Raw genomic sequence first — 23,138 nt, forward strand, 5'->3', positions numbered from 1 at the left:
ATAACTTGAGAGGGTGCTGCTTACCTGGACAGCTATTTAGCATACAATTCCCATAATTCTCTGCGTGTGGCTATCGACGGTTTGGAGCAGAGAGCTGATAGAAATTAGTAAAACAACACCATTATATGTCTTACATTGCCTGTCAGAAGCAGTGGAGGAGTAGTTATGCATAAACAGATAACATCTTACATTGCCTTACATGTTCTTTGTAACATGAGGTTCTAGGACAAGTGTGCATGAAATTCACACTAAATTGTTTAGCTTTGTGCAGTGGCAGTATCGTAGCCAATGAGGTTTAACCGAAGCGCGATTATTGCTTATTGAAAACTTTACCCAATACCCCGTCACGGAGACTTGAAATATAGTCGAAATAGAAATTTTTGACAGTCCCTTCGGAGACTAGAGAATATATAATTAAGAAATAAGATATTTTATTTTGCAATGCAATTTTCTTGCAGAATTGTTATCTGTGACAAGGACAAAACGGTGACTCTATTTGGCTTCAGTTTACTCTTTACGTTCTGTTTTGTTTTCTCAGCTTTTTAAATACAGCAGTAATTTAGGGATTTTCTCTCCTTGTTGAATTTTCGTAATTCTTGTATTTCTTCCTCTTTGTTCTCACCTGTGCTCCATGGATTCACTTGGGTCAGTGATGGGCAGAGGACGGGCTTTGTTTCCGCTCTCTGAGGTGACTCGCAGTCCGGCGCAGGGCTGGGCTCTTCCGAGGTCTCATCTCCCATTCAAATGTGCTCAAACCGCCCAGAAAGTTTATTTTGTCACAACCAACTCCGAAGACACCCTCACCGCCGCCGAACACCTACACTTCCAGATCCACACCGACCCCCAGACCACCCTCAGAGGAACACTCATCTACAGACCCCCGGGCCCACGGACACAATTCAGCGAAACCATCGCCGACTTCATCAGCCCGCACGCCCTAGCCTCACCAGAATACACCCTCCTAGGGGACCTTAACTTCCACCTGGAGAAAAACAACGACAACAACACCACCACCCTGCTCGACAACCTCGCCAACCTCAATCTCAAGCAACTGGTGGACACGCCAACCCACCTCGCCGGCAACACGCTCGACCCCATCTTCTCCGCCAGCAACCACGTCTCCTTCAGCCAATCTACCAGACTACACTGGACGGACCACAGCTGCATCCACTTCATCTTCAAGAAGACCACCTCCCACCACCAGACGCCACAGATGCCCCACAGATGCGGGAGCAAAGTCACCGCAGACCAACTGACCACATCGCTGAGCCAGAACCCACATGTAGACACCCCCAACACCAACGACGCAGCACACAACCTCGCACAGTGGATCACCAACTGCGCCGACGACCTCGCTCCTCTGAAGAAACCCCTAGGCAAGACGAGCAACAGAGAAACCGCATGGTTCACAGACGCCCTCAGAATCTTAAAGAAATCATGCTGAACCCTCGAGAAAGCTTGGCGCCACGAACGGACAACAGAAAACATGATAGCCCTCAAGAGGGCCACCCGCGAATACCACCAGATGATCCGCACCACCAAAAGGACATCGTTCAAAGAGCGACTAGACAACAACGCCCACAACAGCAAGGGACTCTTCGGCATCGTCAAAGAGCTCTCGAACCCCAGCGCCAGCAACACCGACATCACACCGTCGCAAGACCTCTGCAACTCCCTCGCCACTTTCTTCCACCGCAAGATCGCAGATAAACACGACAGCTTCGGACCCCAGACTCTGCCTCCAGCCACCATACCAACGATCCCCACCACCAGCCTCAGCGCATGGACCCCCATCAGCACTGAAGAAACAACCCGCGTCATGAACACCATCCACTCCGGCTCCCCATCTGACCTATGCCCTCATCATATCTTCAACAAAGCCGACACCATCATCGCACCCCACCTCCGGAACATCATCAACAGCTCCTTCACGTCAGCCACCTTCCCTGGAAGCTACTAACACGCAGAAATCAACGCCCTTCTGAAGAAACTAACAGCGGACGCCAAAGACCTCAAAAACTTCCGCCCCATCTTTCTTCTCCCCTTCCCGGCTAAAGTAATCAAGAATAACGTCAATAAACAGCTGACTGCATTCCTCAAAGAAAACAACTCGCTCGACCCTTCCCAGTCCGGATTTCGAGACAACCACAGCACCGAGACCGCCCTCATCACAGCCACCGATGACATCAGGACCCTGATGGACAACGGAGAGACAGCCGCTCTCATCCTCCTGGACCTCTCGGCAGCCTTTGATACCGACTGCCACCGTACCTTAATAACCCGCCTCTACAACACTGGGATCCAAGGAAAGGCCCTGGACTGGATCACATCGTTCCTCTCCGACAGAACCCAGAGAGTCCGCCTCCCTCCCTTCTGCTCCGAAGCACCAAGATTATCTGCGGCGTACCCCAGGGCTCCTCGCTCAGCCCAACCCTCTTCAATAGCTACATGAGCCCCCTCGCCACCATTGCATGCAAACACAACATCAACATCATCTCCTACGCCGACGACACCCAACTGATACTCTCCCTCACCAATGACCCTCTCACCGCCAAAGCCAACTTCCAAGACGGAATGAAAGATGTCGCAGAATGGATGAAGCACAGCCGTCTGAAGCTCAACTCGGACAAGACGGAGGTCCTCATCCTCGGACAATCCACGTCCGCCTGGGACGACTCCTGGTGACCCACGACGCTGGGCACCGCACCGACACCCACGGACCACGCACGCAACCTGGGATTCATCCTGGACTCCTCCCTCACGATGACCAAACAAGTCAACGCAGTCTCGTCCTCATGTATCAACACCCTGCGCATGCTCCAAAAGATCTTCCGGTGGATCCCCACCGAAACCAGAAAGACAGTCACCCAGGCCCTCGTCACCAGCCGACTGGACTATGGGAACGCCCTATATGCAGGAACCACAGCCAAACTCCAAAAACGCCTTCAACGCATACAGAACGCCACAGCACGACTCATCCTTGACATCCCTCGCCACAGCCACAAACCACTCACAGGCGAAACATGCACTGGCTCCCCGTCAGCAAGAGGATCACGTTCATGCTGCTCACCCACGCACACAAAGCGCTCCACAACATGGGCCCCGAATAACTCAACAACCGCCTCTTGTTCTACACCCCCACCCGCCAGCTCCGCTCCACCAGCCTCGCCCTTGCCACAGTCCCACGGATTCGCAAAACCACCACCGGAGGAAGATCGTTCTCTTACCTGGCAGCCAAGACATGGAACTCCCTCCCCGCACACCTACGACTGACCCAGGACCATCTCACCTTCAGGAAACACCTCAAGACCTGGCTATTCGAGCAATATTATTATTATTATTATATTTGAGTTTATAAAGCGCACAGATACCCTGGGGTTTCCCGGCGCTAACAGAGGAAAAGAAGCAGGGAGACCAAAATGAAGGCGATTAGGCAGAAAAAAGCCAGGTTTTCAGGCCCTTCCTGAATTTCAAGTAGCAAGTTTCAAAGCGCAGAGAGATGGGGAGTGTATTCCATAATGAAGGCGCCAAATAAGAAAAGGAACGACCACCCACTCTGGTACGTTTGAAACGGGGCACGGAAAAGGTGCCAAGAGAAGAAGATCTAAGGGTGCGCACTGGGCAGTACGGGTGAACTAAATTGGAAAGATAGGGGGGAGAATTGCCTGTTTTAATCCGGTGCATATAGCAGAGGGCTTTGAATTTTGCTCTTGATTCAATGCGCAGCCAATGAAGGTTGCGCAGGGAAACCGTGGCAGAGGCAGTTCTGGGCAGGTTGCAGAGCAGGCGAACTGCCATGTTTTGCACCACCTGTAGTTTGCGTATTGCCTCCTTGCAAGCCCCCAGGAGGAGTACGTTGCCGTAGTCTAACCTGGAGGTAATTAAAGCCTGGACCACAGTTCTTTGTGTGTCTGGAGGAAGCATCCATGCTATTTTTCTCAGCCACCGTATGATATTAGTACAGGTGGCTGAGACTTTCACAACGTGCTGCTTCATGGACAGTTGGTTGTCAAATGTAACTCCCAGGTTACGTGCTTTGGTAGCTGGAATCGGCAGGGGACCCATTTGCTGAGGCCAGTGTTTGGGGCCCCACAGAGAGCTGTCAGGACCGAATAAAAGAAGTTCGGTTTTGTCGCCGTTTAATTTTAGTTTATTGGTCTGCATCCAATTGGCAATATTAGTGAGCCCAGATCGGAGAGATGAAGTGGTGGCGTGTTTATTAGAAGAGAGAGAAAAAATGATTTGGGTGTCATCGGCGTATGAAAATATGGAGAGACCAGATTGTTCTGCCAAGGAGGCAAGAGGGCTGACATAAATGTTGAAGAAAAGGGGACTTAAGATAGAACCCTGGGGTACACCGTGAGGGGACGGGAGGGTAGTGGAGGCAGAAGTGGAGGAGAAGACCTGAAAAGTGCGTGCAGTCAGAAAACTAGCAATCCAGGCAAGAGCTGTGCCACGGATACCGGCAGCCTTTAAGGTGGAGAGCAGGATGTCATGGGAGACGGTGTAGAACGCAGCGCTTAAATCCAACAGGATAAGCGCCACCGTCTCCCCTCTGTCCACCTGCTGTCTGATGGCCTCTGTGACACCTAAGAGGGTGGATTCAGTAGAGAATCCAGCCCTGAAGCCAGATTGGGACGGGTGTAGGAATTTCGTATCCTCAATGTAAGAGGAGAGGCAGAGGTTAATGTGTTTCTCTAATACCTTGGACAAGTAGGGGAGTAGGGATATGGGTCGAAAATTAGCGGGGTTATTGGGATCAGCGTTAGTTTTTTTAAGAAGGGGAACCACCATAGCGTGTTTCCAAACTGCAGGAACAGTGGCTTCAGACAGAGATGCGTTCAGGAGAGCTAGGATGGGTGAAAGGACGGGGGTGTCGAGGGTGCTGAGAATTTGAGGGGGCATGGCATCCAATGGGGAGCCAGATTTGATTTTTGCCATGAGTTCAAAAAAGAGTTCTAATGAAATCGGGTCCCATTTGTCAATGGGGGAGTGATGAACAAGAGTATTCGTAGCCTGGGGGAAGGTGGTGACAGGGTCTATACTGGGGGAGTTGTCCAATGCTCGTGAGGGGGCATCGAAACCAGCATAGATGCGGTCTATTTTCTCCCTGAAAAAAACAGCAAGTGCGTTGCATTGATCTGAGTCCAAACAGGGGGCTTTTGGCAAGTTAGATTGTCCAGAAAGTTCTTGGACTGCTCTAAAAAGAGCTTTAGGGCGGTTTTGGGCTGATAGAATGGAGGTGTTAACATAGTTTGCTCTGGCATTTTTGCACAGGGCGTGGTAATGTCGAAGTTCCGTTTTATAAATTTCTTTAGCATTAGGGGAATATTCAGATCTCCATCTGCGTTCGAGTTTCTTGCACTTAGATTTAGCACATTTAAGTTGATCAGTGAACCAGGGGGCAGGGGGGTGGGTAAAATTATGTTTTCCTTTTTGAGCCGGAAGACAGATGTCAATAGCTGAAGACAGCCATGTGTTAATTAAACTTTCATCTTTGGTAGTAATATTGTTGGGTAGGGAGGGAAGGGTGGTGGCAAGCTGGCGATTCAATTGTAGCAGATTGAGTTTTTTCCAGTTCCTATTCGGTCTAAGGGTCTGAATATGAACTGGTGGATTGACAGTAACACTAGTCAAGATGTTAAATTCCACAATGTAGTGGTCGGACCAGGTAATGGGTTTAGAAGGGAGACAGGTAAGGACATCAAGATTCGAAAAAATGGGGTCAAGAAGGTTACCCGCTTTATGTGTGGGACCAGCATTATGAAGATGTAGATTAAGAGCGGCCAAATCTTGAAGCAGATGTGTACCGATAGGACAGAGTGTGTTGTTGAAATGGATATTAAGATCGCCAAGAAGAAGAAAATTCGAGGTTTGCATTAATAGAGGAGCTATCTTTTCCGATAAGGAAGAGGCCCAGGCGCCAGCAGCGCCAGGAGGACGATAGAGTAAGACACCCGAAAGGGTGTAGTGAGGATTCAATAATAGTTTAAAGCATCCAGCTTCACAATTAGGTATGAGTGCGTCCTCCCACTTGCATGAATAAATCCGTTTATATATAATGGCAATGCCCCCGCCCTCCTTGCCTGGTCTGTTGCGGCTCACATAGGTGTAGTTATTAGGGAGAGCTGTGGCAATGTCAGGTCCCGAGGAGTCGGTCAGCCAGGTCTCTGTTAAGAACAGGGCCGCCGGACTGTCGGAAACCAGAAGATCAAAAATGTCCCTCTTATGTTTAGGCAGGGACCTGCAGTTCAAGCTCATAAAGGTATAACCGGTGGAGTGATGCATGGAGGGGGGAGTGACTTGATATGGAAAGGGATTCAAAAATGTAGAACTGGGAATATGGGTAGGTGATGTTCCAGAGGTAAGAGTCAAAGAGCAAACCTGGCAGGAAGTAGGGGCGTCCATAGCCCGAAGACAAGGGCAAGTGTTGTTAATAGGAGGACGAAGAGATCGCAAGGCATGGCTAGAATAATAAAGCCTGGGGTTTGTGGGGAGCGGTGCAGGGGTGATGGCCCCTGGTCCCGTCTGGTCGCGGACGGGCGCAGACGGGCTTGGCTTAGGCGCGGCTTCGGCGCGCATCCGGCGCGCCCGCTGCGCCAGCCCGCTGCGCCGCCTGGTTGGCTTGCACATTTTATGGGGAGGAAGAGGGGCGGGAAGGACGGCCCGACTTGAGCACTGTCCCACCTGCCACACTCAAGATGGCGCCCACCGCTGGGCTGAAGGAGAAGAATGAGTAAGTCAAATGTGTTAGAGGTGTCAGAGTGCCTGGTAAAATCAATTCCCCTTATGCTAAAACCCCCAGAGATAAAGTGAGACAGTTTTTAAAAGTATTAAAAAACGCTACAAATGCGCAGATTTTCTGAACACAGGTCGGCTATTCCGTTACTACAATTCCTCTGCCGCTCGCAGCCCCAGTTTCCCTCACCAGGGAGAGCGACTGTAGGGCACCGAGCGCTGCAGAGGGCTCCGTTAAGTACACCAGAAGGGCGGGAAGGACGGCCCGACTTGAGCACTGTCCCACCTGCCACACTCAAGATGGCGCCCACCGCTGGGCTGAAGGAGAAGAATGAGTAAGTCAAATGTGTTAGAGGTGTCAGAGTGCCTGGTAAAATCAATTCCCCTTATGCTAAAACCCCCAGAGATAAAGTGAGACAGTTTTTAAAAGTATTAAAAAACGCTACAAATGCGCAGATTTTCTGAACACAGGTCGGCTATTCCGTTACTACAATTCCTCTGCCGCTCGCAGCCCCAGTTTCCCTCACCAGGGAGAGCGACTGTAGGGCACCGAGCGCTGCAGAGGGCTCCGTTAAGTACACCAGAAGGGCGGGAAGGACGGCCCGACTTGAGCACTGTCCCACCTGCCACACTCAAGATGGCGCCCACCGCTGGGCTGAAGGAGAAGAATGAGTAAGTCAAATGTGTTAGAGGTGTCAGAGTGCCTGGTAAAATCAATTCCCCTTATGCTAAAACCCCCAGAGATAAAGTGAGACAGTTTTTAAAAGTATTAAAAAACGCTACAAATGCGCAGATTTTCTGAACACAGGTCGGCTATTCCGTTACTACAATTCCTCTGCCGCTCGCAGCCCCAGTTTCCCTCACCAGGGAGAGCGACTGTAGGGCACCGAGCGCTGCAAAGGGCTCCGTTAAGTACACCAGAAGGGCGGGAAGGACGGCCCGACTTGAGCACTGTCCCACCTGCCACACTCAAGATGGCGCCCACCGCTGGGCTGAAGGAGAAGAATGAGTAAGTCAAATGTGTTAGAGGTGTCAGAGTGCCTGGTAAAATCAATTCCCCTTATGCTAAAACCCCCAGAGATAAAGTGAGACAGTTTTTAAAAGTATTAAAAAACGCTACAAATGCGCAGATTTTCTGAACACAGGTCGGCTATTCCGTTACTACAATTCCTCTGCCGCTCGCAGCCCCAGTTTCCCTCACCAGGGAGAGCGACTGTAGGGCACCGAGCGCTGCAGAGGGCTCCGTTAAGTACACCAGAAGGGCGGGAAGGACGGCCCGACTTGAGCACTGTCCCACCTGCCACACTCAAGATGGCGCCCACCGCTGGGCTGAAGGAGAAGAATGAGTAAGTCAAATGTGTTAGAGGTGTCAGAGTGCCTGGTAAAATCAATTCCCCTTATGCTAAAACCCCCAGCGCCCCCCTCAGCGCCTTGAGACCCTCACGGGTGAGTAGCGCGCTCTACAAATATACTGATTGATTGATTGATTGATTTCTGGGAGCGAAGGCATTTGTTATCAGTAGGAAAATGTGGAGAGGGTTCATACAGATTGTATGGAGTGCTTGAAACAGAACAAGAACTGACAAAGCTCTTGTTTTCCTCGTTTGACATTATGTAAAGTTTATTTCTAATGCTCTTTGTGGCACTGAGTAATTGATGTTACCCAGCTCTATGACAGGGGCGTAGCTTCTGTTGGTGCAGCAGGTGCAGTTGCACTGGTGCCCACAGACCTGCGGGACCCACTGAACCCTGATTATTGCAGTATTTTATATTCCAAACATCAACAAGGGGGCCTATTTCCTTCCTTGATCTAGGGCCCATTTTTTCACCTGAGAGCCTTGAAAGGCTGTGTGGATCCTCCCTGATTTGAATCGGTGACAATGAGGTCAGACAAAGAGCTCTTGCGTGGCTGCATCAGCCCAACTGGGCTACCAGATCTGGCACATTTGTATGCTGCATGCAGACGGAGACACACAACGTACACACAGCCATACATAGGACACATATAAAAATCTGTATTGTGACGCAGCTTCGGCATAAATGTTGCGGCCCATTTACTATGTGACGCATCTAGGTAGATGTGTCATGTTGTAAAGTCCCGCATCACATTATACCTGCATCAGGTATAATTTATGCAGGGTAGGCGTTCCCACGCAAAAAGCCTTGTAGAACTGGCGCACTGAAATCTACAAGATTTCACTACATCACTCTACGCCTTCACTGTGTCAAAATCCCTACGCCTGCACAGACCAGGCAAAAGTTATGACTCAGGGCTTTTTGCGTCACTTTCATGAGCAACTCCAGCAATGCGACACTTTTGTGCCAACAGATGCGTCAAAATTTCAGACGCATCTGTTAATCCTTGCGCCATGGAGCGCTGTATTGTAAATACAGCACATTCATCGTGGCACAAGGACATTCAGCACTGACTCAAGGAAACTTATGCATCTATGCAAATGCGTCAGGTCTTTGTGAATCTTCCCCAAAAATGTTTTGAAAACCAGGAAACCAGTATATTGTACCTCCTAAAGCTAAAAATGAAATGCAGCAAATGCAACTATGTAGTGCCATGAAATGCAGACGTGCATTATGGAATATGGAAACATGTAGCTATAATTTATTTTCCTTTAAATTATTGCCATTCCTCCTCTAGTAAATATTTGAAGACAGTGGGCCCTATGAGGATGCTATTATGAATTTGTGCTTCTTATATTTTCCACAACCCATGGTTAGCAGCCTAGCTCTCATCTTTGTGTGAAGGTATATCTGTCTGAGCATCAAATCCATAACAAAAGGGTGCTTCTTACCTGGACAGCTATTTAGCATACAATTTCCCATAATTCTCTGCGTGGGGCTAACGACGGTTTGGGGAAGAGAGCTGATAGAAATTAGTAAAACAACGCCATTATATGTCTTACATTGCCTTACATGTTCTTTGTAACGTGAGTTACTAGGACAAGTGTGCATGAAATTCACACTAAATTGTTTAGCTTTGTGCAGTGGCAGTATCGTAGCCAATGAGGTTTAACCGAGGCGTGATTATTGCTTATTGAAAACTTTACCCAATACCCCGTCATGGAGACTTGAAATAGTCGAAATGGCAATTTTTGATAGTCTCTTTGGAGACTGGAGAATATGTAATTAAAAAATAAGATAGTTTATTTTGCAATGCAATTTTCTTGCAGATTTGTGATCTGTGATAAGGACAAAACGGTGACTCTATTTGGCTTCAGTTTACTCTTTACGTTCTGTTTTATTTTCTCAGCTTTTTAAATACAGCAGTAATGGGATTTATTTTCCTTGATGAGTTTTCGTAATTCTTGTATTTCTTCCTCTTTGTTATCACCTTTGCTCCACGGATTCTCTTGGGTCAGTGATGGGCACAGGACGGGCTTTGTTTCTGCTCTCTGAGGTGACTCGCAGTCCGGCGCAGGGCTGGGCTTTTCCGAGGTCTCATCTCCCATTGAAATGTGCACTAACCGCCCATCAAGTTTATTTCTGGGAGCGAAGGCATTTGTTATCAGTAGGAAAATGTGGAGAGGGTTCATACAGATTGTATGGAGTGCTTGAAACAGAACAAGAACTGACAAAGCTCTTGTATTTGTCGTTTGACATTATGTAAAGTTTATTTCTAATGCTCTTTGTGGCACTGAGTAATTGATGTTACCCAGCTCTATGACAGGGGCGTAGCTTCTGTTTGTGCAGCAGGTGCAGTTGCACAGGTGCCCACAGACCTGCGGGACCCACTGAACCCTGATTATTGCAGTATTTTATATTCCAAACATCAACAAGGGGGCCTATTTCCTTCCTTGCCCTAGGGCCCATTTTTTCACCTGAGAGCCTTGAAAGGCTGCGTGGATCCTCCCTGATTTGAAACGGTGACAATGAGGTCAGGCAAAGAACTCTTGCGTGGCTGCATCAGCCCAACTGGGCTACCAGATCTGGCACATTTGTATGCTGCATGCAGACGGAGACACACAACGTACACACAGCCATATATAGGGCACCTAAAAAAATCTGTATTGTGACGCAGCTGCGGCATAAATGTTGCGGCCCATTTACTATGTGACGCATCTAGGGAGATGTGTCATGTTGTAAAGTCCCGCATCACATTATACCTGCATCAGGTATAATGTATGCAGGGTGGGCGTTCCCACGCAAAACGCTTTGTAGAACTGGCGCACTGAAATCTACAAGATTTCACTACATCACTCTACGCCTTCACTGTGTCAAAATCCCTACGCCTGCACAGACCAGGCATAAGTTAAGACTCAGGGCTTTTTGCGTCACTTTCATGAGCAACTCCAGCAATGCGTCACTTTTGTGCCAACAGATGCGTCAGAATTTCTGACGCATCTGTTAATCCGTGCGCCATGGAGCGCTGTATTGTAAATACAGCACATTCGTCGTGGCACAAGGACATTCAGCACTGACTCAAGGAAACTTATGCATCTATGCAGATGCGTCAGGTCCTTGTGAATCTTCCCCTAAAATGTTTTGAAAACCAGGAAACCAGTATATTGTACCTCCTAAAGCTAAAAATGAAATGCAGTAAATGCAACTATGTAGTGCCATGAAATGGCAGACGTGCATTATGGAATATGGAAACATTTAGCTATAATTTATTTTCCTTTAAATTGATTGCCTTTCCTCCTCTAGTAAACATTTGAAGACAGTGGGCCCTATGAGGATGCTATTATGAATTTGCGCTTCTTATATTTTCCACAACCCATGGTTAGCAGCCTAGATCTCATCTTTGTGTGAAGGTATATCTGTCTGAGCATCAAATCCATAACTTGGGAGGGTGCTGCTTACCTGGACAGCTATTTAGCATAAACTTTCCCATTATTCTCTGCGTTTGGCTATCGACTGTTTGGGGCAGAGAGCTGATAGAAATTAGTAAAACAAAACCATTATATGTCTTACATTGCCTGTCAGAAGCAGTGGAGGAGTAGTTATGCATAAACAGTGGCCTGAACGAGTCACAGCAACTCGCCGGCTTCCCTGGTTTGAGCAACGACGTAATAAGAGGAATACGCATGGATGGCGGGAGATGCCCTACTTCCAGTGCATCTTTATAGACTTCCCGCAGGGTCGGGGCCATGAAGTCAATATATGTCTTATAGAATTCGACTGGAATCCCTTCTAAACCCGTAGCCTTACCCGATTGCATTTGCATTATTGCGTCTCGTACCTCGTCGATTTCAAACGGAGCACTTAAAAATTGTCTCTGTGTATCGCTCAACCAACCTAAGGATATATCCTGCAAATAGTCATGCAATTGAAGCTTCCCGACTCTCGTGGTGGTGTATAGAGTGGTGCAATGTGTGACAAAGGCATTAAGGATCAGCGTCGTGTCCCTGTATAGCAATCCGTCCGAGCCTTCAATTTCCAGTATGACATTCGGCTGGCGCATCATCTTGATTGATGCAGCCAGCGATTTCCCTGGTCTCTCCCCTTCGCCATATCGGCGAGCCGTCCTGAATTTGGACTCTCTGCCAGCCTCTTCAGTGTATTCCGTGAGTTTTCCCCGGATTTGCGATAGGGTTGCTTTATCCGAGCATTCTGCTAGGGATCTGTCAAGTGCTTTGAGTTCAGTTTCAAGAGTGGTCAGTTTTCTTAGTATATTTTTTAAGACCGCCGCCCCCTTCGCAATACAAATCCCTTTCAGGGTAACCTTAAAGGCGTCCCAGATAGTTTCCACGTCTTTCACAGAGTCCTTGTTGCGCGCGAAAAAGTCTAACGTTTCCTCTCTCAGCTCTTCCTGAAACACAGCGTCTAGTAGCATGGTAGGTTGTAGTGGCCAGGCAGATTTCGGCGGACCTAAGTCCTCAGCCTGCAACGTGACCCTTACAGGCGAGTGGTCAGAAAAAGTCCTGGCTAGGTGTTGCGCTCCTACAAGCGCTGGGCAGAGTTGTGGAGAAATAAAGATGTATTCTAGCCTAGCCCATGACCATGCTTGTGCTGTAAAATGTGTGCCTTCTCGTGAATTAGCATTAAGGTGTCTCCATGTGTCAACCAGATTATAGTTTTGGATCAACATTTGCAATTCCGACCGTGCCTTGGTGTAGTGGTGGGGGGCAGGGTGGGACCTGTCAATGTCAGGTTTGTGTGCTATGTTAAAGTCCCCGCCCCAAATTATGTGATCAGGGCCCGTACTCATAACAGCGGCCCATAGACCAGTGAAGAATTGCGGATCATCAGTGTTGGGTCCATAGGTGCATATTAGAGTGACCGCCATGTGCCCCAGCCTACCCCATAGTATACAGTACCGTCCCTGAGTGTCGTGCGTGCCACCACCCAGTGTAAACGGTGTTCCCCTTTTTACAAGAATCGCTGCTCCTCTAGCATAAGTCGAATAAGAAGAAAAGGCTGTATGAGCCGCCCTTCTGGAGGCAAATATGTAACTATGGAGGGGTTTGAAATCTGTTTCTTGTATGAAAGCAATGTGTATATCATGACGGTACGCGGGTCTCCCAGCCCCCGCACATTCCATGTGAGAAGGTTCAATTTAGTGTCTGCCATATACAGCATGTTTTGTATTTGTATCAACGCTTGCGTGTCCAAGCCAGCCTGGAAATCAACCTGCATTTATCGTGACATGTAACACCTACAAATAGTTTCACATATAATGTATCACATCTCGGCTTCCATAAAACGCATTCTCTACAATAATACTCAGTTGTCAATGTTGTATGCCTCAAATGCCTCAAATGAACCACGTGAATAACCCCGCCCCTCCCGTTCCTCCCAAGTCGTCCCCAGATTATCTCACCCATCCTGTTATCAATTAGTCTTGTCATGTGATTATCTAACATCCCATTCCCCTCAGTCCAACCCCCCTCCCACTGAAGCATCCCCAACTTGCCAGTATACTCTACCCTCCCGCCACCCCTACTCCCAACCAGTAGAACAGTCACTCCAAAAACAACATAGAGTACTAGTGGGGAATACCCATAGGGGGCCACATTAGAGGGCCACACCATCACTTCCCTTTCCTCGAGCCTCCGGACCTGTACCATCTCTAGGCTCCGTCTGAGGAAGGGAAGTGGGACCTGGAATACGTTACCACTGGACGCGTAGCAGACTCTTCTTGTTGTGCATTAGGGCAGCCATCTCAGTCCCAGCTCAGCCAAGGGGCTACCCAATCACGGGCAGCACCAAAATCCATTGTACCAAAGTAACCATAAGGATCCTCAATTAGTGTTCGTCTTCTCTGACAGGAGATTCTTCCCGCTGTTCCGCCTCTCGATGAAATCCCCCTCGGTGCGCCCTCCTTATCGAACGCAGGTAGTCCTCCACTTGTTGCGGATTCGTAAAGAACCGTTGTTTGCCTTGATGTGTCACTCGCAATCTCGCTGGGTAAAGTAGAGCATAGTCAATTTGCGCCGCTCGTAGTTTTTTTTTAACTTCGATAAATTTGCAACGTTACTCCTGTACTATTGGAGTGAAGTCTGGGAAAATCAAGAATGCCACCCCCTTGTAGGACAACTGTTGATTGGCGTGCGTTGCGCGGAGGGTGACATCCCGGTCTCGGTAGTTCAAAAGGCGCGCAATGATGGGTCTCGGTGGTGTCCCAGGCTTTGGCCTAGGCCCAAGGGAACGGTGCGCCCTTTCAACAATGAACTGTGTGGAAAAAGCTTCAGTCCCAATGGAGTCTCTGAGCAGGTTTTCGATATAGTCTTCCATACGACCAGTATCTGTGGATTCTGGAATGCCCGTCACGCGGATGTTGTTGCGTCTACCACTGGCCTCCAAATCCCCGTTCTTTGCGGCAATAACGCGGAGTAACATCCATTCTGGCCAATTGTGTCGTATGAGTGGCAGTGGTATCGTCATTATCAGAGATTCTCCGCTCAGTCTCCTTTAACCGTTCCTCATGTTGGTCAACTTTCTGCACAATTGCGTCCATCCTGGAGGACATGCGGTCTACTTCAGCAACTACCGTCGCAAATCCCTGCTGCATTTCCTGTAGGATTTGTCTCATATCTAGCTCTGCGGATGCATCGCCAGTGCTAGAGCTTGTAGTGTTCTCCGATTCAGGGTCAGCGGGGTTCTGCTTGGGCCCTTTTTTCGTCACTGAGTCGAAGTTGATTTTGGGTTGGCGTGTATCCGGCTTCCCCATGATGTCAAAGGTATGGCAACACAATCGAGGTCTGGCGTCTACGCAATCTGAGTACACAGTCCGAGTTCTTGCCCCCAGATCAGGCAGTATGCCCGCAGGTTCTGTAGGTTATTGCAGCTGTGTTATGTCACTCCGTGGTGAAACGGGGGGGGGGAGGCGGAGGTCTGTGTGGCCAGACCAGACCAGAGAGATATTACAGTACACAATCACTTAGGATCGGTAGCCTAGTACGATAAGTCGGATCTGCGCTACTTTATCCCCTCAGCATATACGCGGTCAGTTGCGCTATGAACAAGGCGCTAAGAGCCTGTTCCCAGCAAAGGTAGAACATGGGTCCTCTTTGGTGGAAGTATTTCCTCGGGCAGCACCTCTGGTGCGGCGGCTTATCTACCTTGCGATCTCACGCGGTCCGCTCTGCCACCCGTTGCCAGACCCTGTAGGATCTTCAGATATGGCGTCTCTCCCAATCTCTAGCGCTGTATCCTGTTGTTCATGTAGACACCTCCTGTGGGTCGGCTGGTCGGGCTCTGGTGTGCCGTGGGATCTCTTTGCGCTGCACTGCCGGACCTGCTCCTACCTCGTGTCGCCGAGCCAATTATGTACTCCGAGCCGCCTTGTTCGCGCCGATACAGCAGATGAGCTACACCTTCATCGGAAGATGTGGGTCTTCCTTACCCTGCACAAGCCTTCCGTGCCACCGTCTCAGGATTGTTCCAGGTGCTTGCAGGGTGTGCCTAGTGATCGCCACAGTCCCGCGTCACTGTACTTATGCGGGGGAGGGGAGGGCCACCCTGCTCCGAGGCACAACCTAGCGCTTATGACCCAGGGCGCGGTGTGTGCCGCCCAATCGAATTCTTGGCCAGGCCAGTCTCTTTCAAAATAGCGGATTTTGCACACGCCCGCTCAAATGGTGCCCAGGCGCGTGAGCCTAAGGGTCTGCTGGACGGGCGCCGAGCCCTCTCACCGTGTGGGCGCACCGCTGGTCGGTCCCGCCTCCGATGACACTGGCAATGCGGCCTGTCCCCCTCGTGGTGGGCCTCGGTCTTTCCTGCTGCTTGGCGCCGGCCCCTGCAAGCCCCGCAGCTCCAGCGCTGTCCCCGGGCAGAACTGTAGCCTCTCAGTGCTGCGGAATGCGGCAGCCGATCTTTCCCAGATTTTTACCGAGGGTGAAGAACGCTGTCATACGTAGGTCGGCCCCTTCCTATTTATGTGCAGTCCAGTTATAAAGGATAAATGCCGGACAATGATTCCAGGCAGCAGGAGCCTCACCAAATGGCGGCCATTCTGCTTGCGCGCCCTCTAGCGCCCCCGCATCTGTTAATCCTTGCGCCATGGAGTGCTGTATTGTAAATACAGCACATCCATCGGTGCACAAGGTCATTCAGCACTGAGGCAAGGAAACTTATGCATCTATGCAGATGCGTCAGGTCCTTGTGAATCTTCCCCTAAAATGTTTTGAAAACCAGGAAGCCAGTATATTGTACCTCTTAAAGCTAAACATGAAATTCAGGAAATGCAAATATGTAGTGCCTATGAATTTGTGCTTCTTATATTTTCCACAACCCATGGTTAGCAGCCTACATCTCATCTTTGTGTGAAGGTATATCTGTCTGAGCATCAAATCCATAACTTGGGAGGGTGCTGCTTACCTGGACAGCTATTTAGCATACAATTTCCCATAATTCTCTGCGTGTGGCTCTCGATGGTTTGGGGCAGAGAGCTGATAGAAATTAGTAATTTTGCCATTGATAAAAGATACATTATTCACACCACAGACGGAAGGTACAAACGCATAGAATGAGTGAGTTGAACTTTTACGATGGTGGTGTGTGTTCTACAAAGTATTGCCATTTTTCAGTTGCTATACATTACTGTGTGTGACAACATAATTAGTTGTCTTTGTTTGTCAGTCCTACAATTACTACCCCTTTATCCCCTTCCTATGTATGTCTGCCATTTGTGTATTACAGGTACGTACGAGACCTATTTAGGAGAAGGATTAATATATCCATTTTCCCACTCCTTCACACGAATATACAACCCTATTCAAAGGAGTTTACATTCACAGAGACGCCCTTGGTCTCTACACCCACTTCACTTAGTCCTGAAGAAAGCCTGTCCGACTCCATCAGGCAAACAAGGGCTGAAACATGTCGACCTTTTTATATACAAAAGAATACTAGTGTGTGAGATTCCTAATTTATCTCAAAACACACGCCTTTAATTTTAAAGGTGACTCGAACCCAGACTTAATAAAATATGAATATCTGGTTTTACGAGCCTGTTTTATCAAATTTGTTTTTTACATGCTCCACCCATCACTGATCACTACTGCGGTAACCAGGGGTAACTCTCCGGCTGGAGGATGCATAACTACTAACCCGATGATTATGCACACACGTGCCTAAAAAGCGGAGAATCAAGATATACGGCTTCCATCCAAGTTCAGTCACGTGCAGGAGGGTTTTTCTATTGGGACATTTCAGTACGCAACCTGCATACCCAGGTTAATGCAGGACAAGTGATCCATCCCCATTTTTGATTTTGTGTATCGACGGTTTGGGGCAGAGAGCTGATAGAAATTAGTAAAACAACACCATTATATGTCTTACATTGCCTGTCAGAAGCAGTGGAGGAGTAGTTATGCATAAACAGATAACATCTTTTGAAAAGGAATCATGTTCTTTGTAACATGAGGTACTAGGGCAAGTGTGCATGAAATTCACACTAAATTGTTTAGCTTTGCGCAGTGGCAGTATCGTAGCCAATGAGGTTTAACCGAGGCGCGATTATTGCTCATTGAAAACTTTACCCATACCCCGTCATGGAGATTTGAAATATAGTCGAAATGGCAATTTTTGACAGTCTCTCCGGAGACTGGAGAATATGTAATTAAAAAATAAGATAGTTTATTTTGCAATGCAATTTTTAAGCAGAATTGTTATCTGTGACAGGGACAAAACAGTGACTCTATTTGGCTTCAGTTTACTCTTTACGTTCTGTTTTGTTTTCTCAGCTTTTTAAATACAGCAGTAATTTAGGGATTTTTTCTCCATGATGAGTTTTCGTAATTCTTGTATTTCTTCTTCTTTGTTCTCACCTTTGCTCCACGGATTCGCTTGGGTCAGTGATGGGCAGAGGACGGGCTTCGTTTCCTCTCTCTGAGGTGACTAGCAGTCCGGCGCAGGGCTTGGCTCTTCCAAGATCTCATCTCCCATTCAAATGTGCACAAACCGCCCAGAAAGTTTATTTCTAGGAGCGAAGGCGTTTGTTATCAGTAGGAAAATGTGGAGAGGGTTCATACAGATTGTATGGAGTGCTTGAAACAGGACAAGAACTGACAAAGCTCTTGTTTTTGTCATTTGACATTATGTAAAGTTTATTTCTAATGCTCTTTGTGGCACTGAGTAATTGATGTTACCCAGCTCTATGACAGGGGCGTAGCTTCTGTTGGTGCAGCAGATGCAGTTGCACTGGTGCCCACAGACCTGCGGGACCCACTGAACCCTGATTATTGCAGTATTTTATATTCCAAACATCAACAAGGGGGTCTATTTCCTTCCTTGCTCTAGGGCCCATTTTTTCACCTGAGAGCCTTGAAAGGCTGCGTGGATGCTCCCTGTTTTGAATCGGTGACAATGAGGTCAGGCAAAGAGCTCTTGCGTGGCTGCATCAGCTGAACTGGGCTACCAGATCTGGCACATTTGTATGCTGCATGCAGACGGAGACACACAACGTACACACAGCCTTATATAGGGCAAGTATAAAAATCTGTATTGTGACGCAGCTGCGGCGTAAATGTTGTGGCCCATTTACAATGTGACGCATCTAGGGAGATGTGTCACATTGTAAAGTCCCGCATCACATTATACCTGCGTCAGCTATAATGTATGCAGGGTGGGCGTTCCTACGCTAAAAGCCTTCTAGAACTGACGCACTGAAATCTAAGAGATTTCACTACATCACTCTACGCCTTCACTGTGTCAAAATCCCTACGCCTGCACAGACCAGGCATAAGTTATGAATCTGGGCTTTTAAAACATTTTTTTTTTTTTAAAGGACCTTTATTGTACAGTTCTGAACTTACACAGCGTATGGCCTACAACCCAGGGGGCCAGACGCAGCAAAAACCAATTCCGTTCATTACCATTGTGTTAACACAGCCCGTCAGCCGACAACCCGGGGGTCCGGTGGCATTGCAGAGTAATGTGTGTACATATCTTGCACGATTACACCGAATATCACATAGGTCTGTATTTTCTGTTTTGATGAACTTACTTAAGTAAATAAACAAACTAACAGAATGCAAACCATAAGGCAGACACATCGGTTAGAGCACATCACCTGTCCTGTCTTACGTGTGATGAGAATTTTCTGTGGGCGAACAAAAGTTTCTAACATCGGATTGAATTGCATCTAACACACCTACGTGTGGGCGACCCCATTCGAGTACAGTGTTGAATCGGGCAAACAGGCCTCGCAACCCCTCCCCAACTGTGTAGCATGTCTGTGGTAGATGGCAAGGTCTCTGTGCCTGCCTACTACTCCCAATCACGTCTCACTCTCCCTCCTCCTCATCTTCCGATGATAATGGCTCGTCCTCCTGCAGTGGTTCGCAGATCTCCCCCCTAAATACGTTCCATTGAGTCCGTATTTTGTTCCATTTGTGGGGGCAGGCCCTCGCTGTGTAGACCGCCCTCTCCGTGATCATCACTCTATCCATGTTCGTACACCATTGTGCCAGCGTGGGGGCCTCTGCCGCACCCCATTTCTAAGCTATATCTCGTTTCGCTATTAGCATACCTATCGTGGCCCAAGTTTGCCCAGGTCTGGTTAGATCATTCGGTTCCCATACATTCAACAGGCATTTGAGTGGCTCAGGGACAAGGGACTGCCCCAGTGTCTGAGAAATGGTGCCCATTATTCTTCTCCAAAATTCCACTATTTGAGGACACTCCCAAATGGTATGCAGAAATGTCCCCTCCTCCCCACATCCACGTAGACAGTAGGGATGTTGAGCCCGCTGTATAATGTGTAATGTCGTTCTTGTGTAATATACCCTGTGGAGGATTTTAAGCTGCACTAGACGGAACTTAGCCGATATGCCCACCTCCTTCAGCGATGCCAATGCCTCATTCCATTCGGAATCATCCATATCCCCCACCTCCGCCACCCATTTTCCTCTCAGTTTTGATGTAGGGTCCGGTAGGTTGTTAAGCAACTTACGATAAGTGAGTGATGTGGCCCGTGTTGCATGTAATCTGTGAGGAGGCGGTCCTCAAGGGGAGATGCCTCTGGGACTTCCGAGTCAGGTGGTATGGCTGTAAGCAGTGCGTGTCGAATCTGCACATATCTATACGATTCTGTCACTCCTAACTCATATTGCCGTCGCAGCTGAGTAAAGGGTATCACTGTGCCTTTGTCCCATAAGTCTCCCACCGTTGATATCCCAATGTTATCCCATTGTGTGAAGCCCTTACAGTGTCTCAGGCTCCCCAATGCTTTGGTGTCCCACAGTGGGGTGGGCTTAGTGATTTTCCCTTTCCACCCTAGTTTAGTCTGCGCTGTGTGCCACAGTGTGGTCATAAGTCTGGTGGGCCCTACCATCTTGTTTACGAGGCTTTTGTCGTAAAGGGGTGCTAACATACTGTTGGTACCTAATTGTGTCCTGTCGGCCTTATAGGCCGGGTCATCCTGGGGGGCGTGCAGCCACTGATTGATGGGTCTCAATTGGGCCGCCCAGTAGTATACCTGCAGGTTCGGCAGCGCTATCCCCCCTTCGTATCAGCTCCTATTCATTTTGGTCTGCGCTATGCGTGCTGGGAGATTACTCCAGAGCAGGTTGGATACCGGCAGAAAGTAACCGGGTGGTACCGAATAGGGTGTGTTATCTAGGACATAGAGAAGTCTTGGCAGCGACATAATTTTTTAGAGCGCCGCCCTGCCCAATAATGTCAAAGGTAAAGTCGCCCAATATTTAACATCATGTTTCAGCCGATCCAACGGCGGTTTCAGGTTTTTATCAAAGAATTCCGTTGGGTCGCCCGTGACGTGTATGCCAAGGTATTTGAAGGAGGACCCCGCGAGTCGTAAGGGGCAATCGGCAGCAAGAACGGGGGGTGGTCCTTGTAGCACATACAGTTCGGACTTCGCCCAGTTTATAGTATAACCTGAGACCTCCCCATGTGCGTCACACAGTGCCAGAAGTTCCGGAATACTACGGTCCGGATCTGCAAGGTAAACAAGCATGTCATCTGCGTAGAGCGGGAGACGGTCCTCCCACCCTTCCGCCCAGGTGATCCCCCTCAGCAGTGGAGTCGAGCGTATTAGCGTTGCCAGAGGTTCCAGCGCTATCGCGAAGAGTAGCGGACACAGGGGGCAACCCTGCCTGGTGCCCCATGCTAAGGGAAATACAGGGGAAAGGTGGCCGTTCGCCACGACCTGCGCTACGGGGTTAGTGTACAGTAACCGAACCCAGGCTATGAAGTTGGGACCAAACCCCATATGGGACAGGACCTCGAAGAGGTATTGCCATTCCACCAAATCAAAGGCCATCTTTGCGTCGAGTACCAATATGACCGCTGGGTCGGAGTGTGATGGTGCTCTAGCCAACACCCCATGCACCCGTCTCAGATTGAGGGCTGTGTTTCTGTGGGGCATAAAGCCCGACTGGTCTGGGTGTATCAGTTGTCGGAGGTGGGGGAGCAACCTGGCGGCTAGGAGTTTGCCAGAATTTTTATTTCCGCATTGAGAAGGGAGATGGGGCGGTATGACGCACATTCCGCCGGTGGTTTTCCGGGTTTGGGGATCGCCACTATAGTGGAGGCCGTTGATCTAACGGGAGTTCCGCTGTATTCAGACTCTCAGTAAACATAGCCAATAGGGGCCCACTGAGTTGTTCAGACATAGATTGGTACCATTCTATTGGGATGCCATTAGGTCCCGGTGTTTTCCCCGACTTCACCGCATGGATGGCTTGTCGGATTTCTTCGATCGTAATGTCTGCCTCTAACTCCGTAACTGCCTCCGGCGTCAGTGTTTGTGTGACGACGTGGCTGAGCGATGCCCGTGCCGCATCTGCCGACACCGTTCTATCTGGAGTATAGACAGCTTCAAAATGCTCTGCCAGGGCCCTCACTATCTCTTCTGGGCTTGTTTGCGCCAATCCCTCCTTATTATATATCTGTTGTATCCCCTTAGCGCTTCCTCCTCTCTTGTCCAACCAGGCCAACATTTTCCCTGCCTTATCCCCTATGTCGTATACTCTATGCGCGGTTACAGTAATTTGCTCAGCTGTCTGATGTTGCAAGTGTTCTTTATACTGTTGCTGACGTAGAAGTAATGTGTGCGACGTTACTGGCGTCGGGTCTGCCGTATGGGCCTCGTTTGCTTCTTGCATTGCTATTTCTAACTGGGACAATTCTAGTAGCCTCTCATGCCTATATCCTGTAATAGACGTTATCGCCTGGCCCCGTAACACCGTCTTGTACGCCTCCCATATGACCACAGAGGACTGTACTGATGCCGTATTTTCATCAAAATAGTATTTAGTCGCGTTCCTAAGAGCTTTTTTAACCTTTGGGACCTTGAGATACGATGCGTGTATGGGATAGATCCGTTTACGTGATTTCTCCTGAGTGGATAGGGTCAAAACTACAGGGGAGTGGTCTGATATTCCCCGAGGTTGGATCTCGATATTGTCTACTCGCTGCAAGCCGTTACCCAATGTCAGAAAGTAATCTATCCTTGACAAACTGTTATGTACCGTGGAATGATAGGTATATTGTTTCGCAGTAGGATGTGTGTGCCTCCATACGTCTATTAAACCTAGGGCCTCCAAGAAGTTGTGAAAGCGAGAGGGTCCGGGGGCTTGGGTCCTGACCGGGAATCTATCTGCTAAAGCGTCTACTGTTGCGTTGAAGTCCCCTCCGAAAAATTATATCTCCCTCAGGTAGAGAAAGAAGAAAGTCACCCAATGCTGGCAGCTTAACTGAGTGGAGTGCCGGAGGGACATACACTGATACGACATTCAAGAGCCTCCCCTCCCACTGTCCCTGTATCGCTGCAAAACAGCCCTGTTTGTCGACTTTGGTACTTAGTATTATGAAAGGGAATGATTTCTTAACTAGAATACCCGTTCATCTGGAGCCTGAGGTGAAGTCTGAGTGCACCGCCATCGCATAGCCTCTCCTGTCTAGTGCTTTGGACGCCCCTCCGGTGAGGTGTGTTTCCTGCAAAAGCACCAGAGCAGGGCCCTGCCTCTTCACTGCGTGCA

At 48.8% G+C, this 23,138-nt stretch overlaps 3 non-coding genes across 3 annotated transcripts; all 3 read left to right on the forward strand.

The window, feature by feature from the left end:
* The first annotated feature begins 259 nt into the window (after nt 1-259).
* LOC144793118 (U4 spliceosomal RNA) lies at nt 260-399 on the forward strand. The gene has a single exon (XR_013602780.1). It is a non-coding gene; the product is annotated as a U4 spliceosomal RNA (small nuclear RNA).
* A 9,327-nt stretch (nt 400-9,726) lies between these two features.
* On the forward strand, nt 9,727-9,864 carry LOC144793590 (U4 spliceosomal RNA). Its single transcript, XR_013603074.1, has one exon. It is a non-coding gene; the product is annotated as a U4 spliceosomal RNA (small nuclear RNA).
* Nucleotides 9,865-17,601: 7,737 nt separating this feature from the next.
* On the forward strand, nt 17,602-17,740 carry LOC144793874 (U4 spliceosomal RNA). The gene has a single exon (XR_013603328.1). It is a non-coding gene; the product is annotated as a U4 spliceosomal RNA (small nuclear RNA).
* Nucleotides 17,741-23,138: the final 5,398 nt, after the last annotated feature.

Source organism: Lissotriton helveticus, chromosome 11, assembly GCF_964261635.1.
Source record: "Lissotriton helveticus chromosome 11, aLisHel1.1, whole genome shotgun sequence".
Lineage (NCBI taxonomy): Eukaryota > Metazoa > Chordata > Amphibia > Caudata > Salamandridae > Lissotriton > Lissotriton helveticus.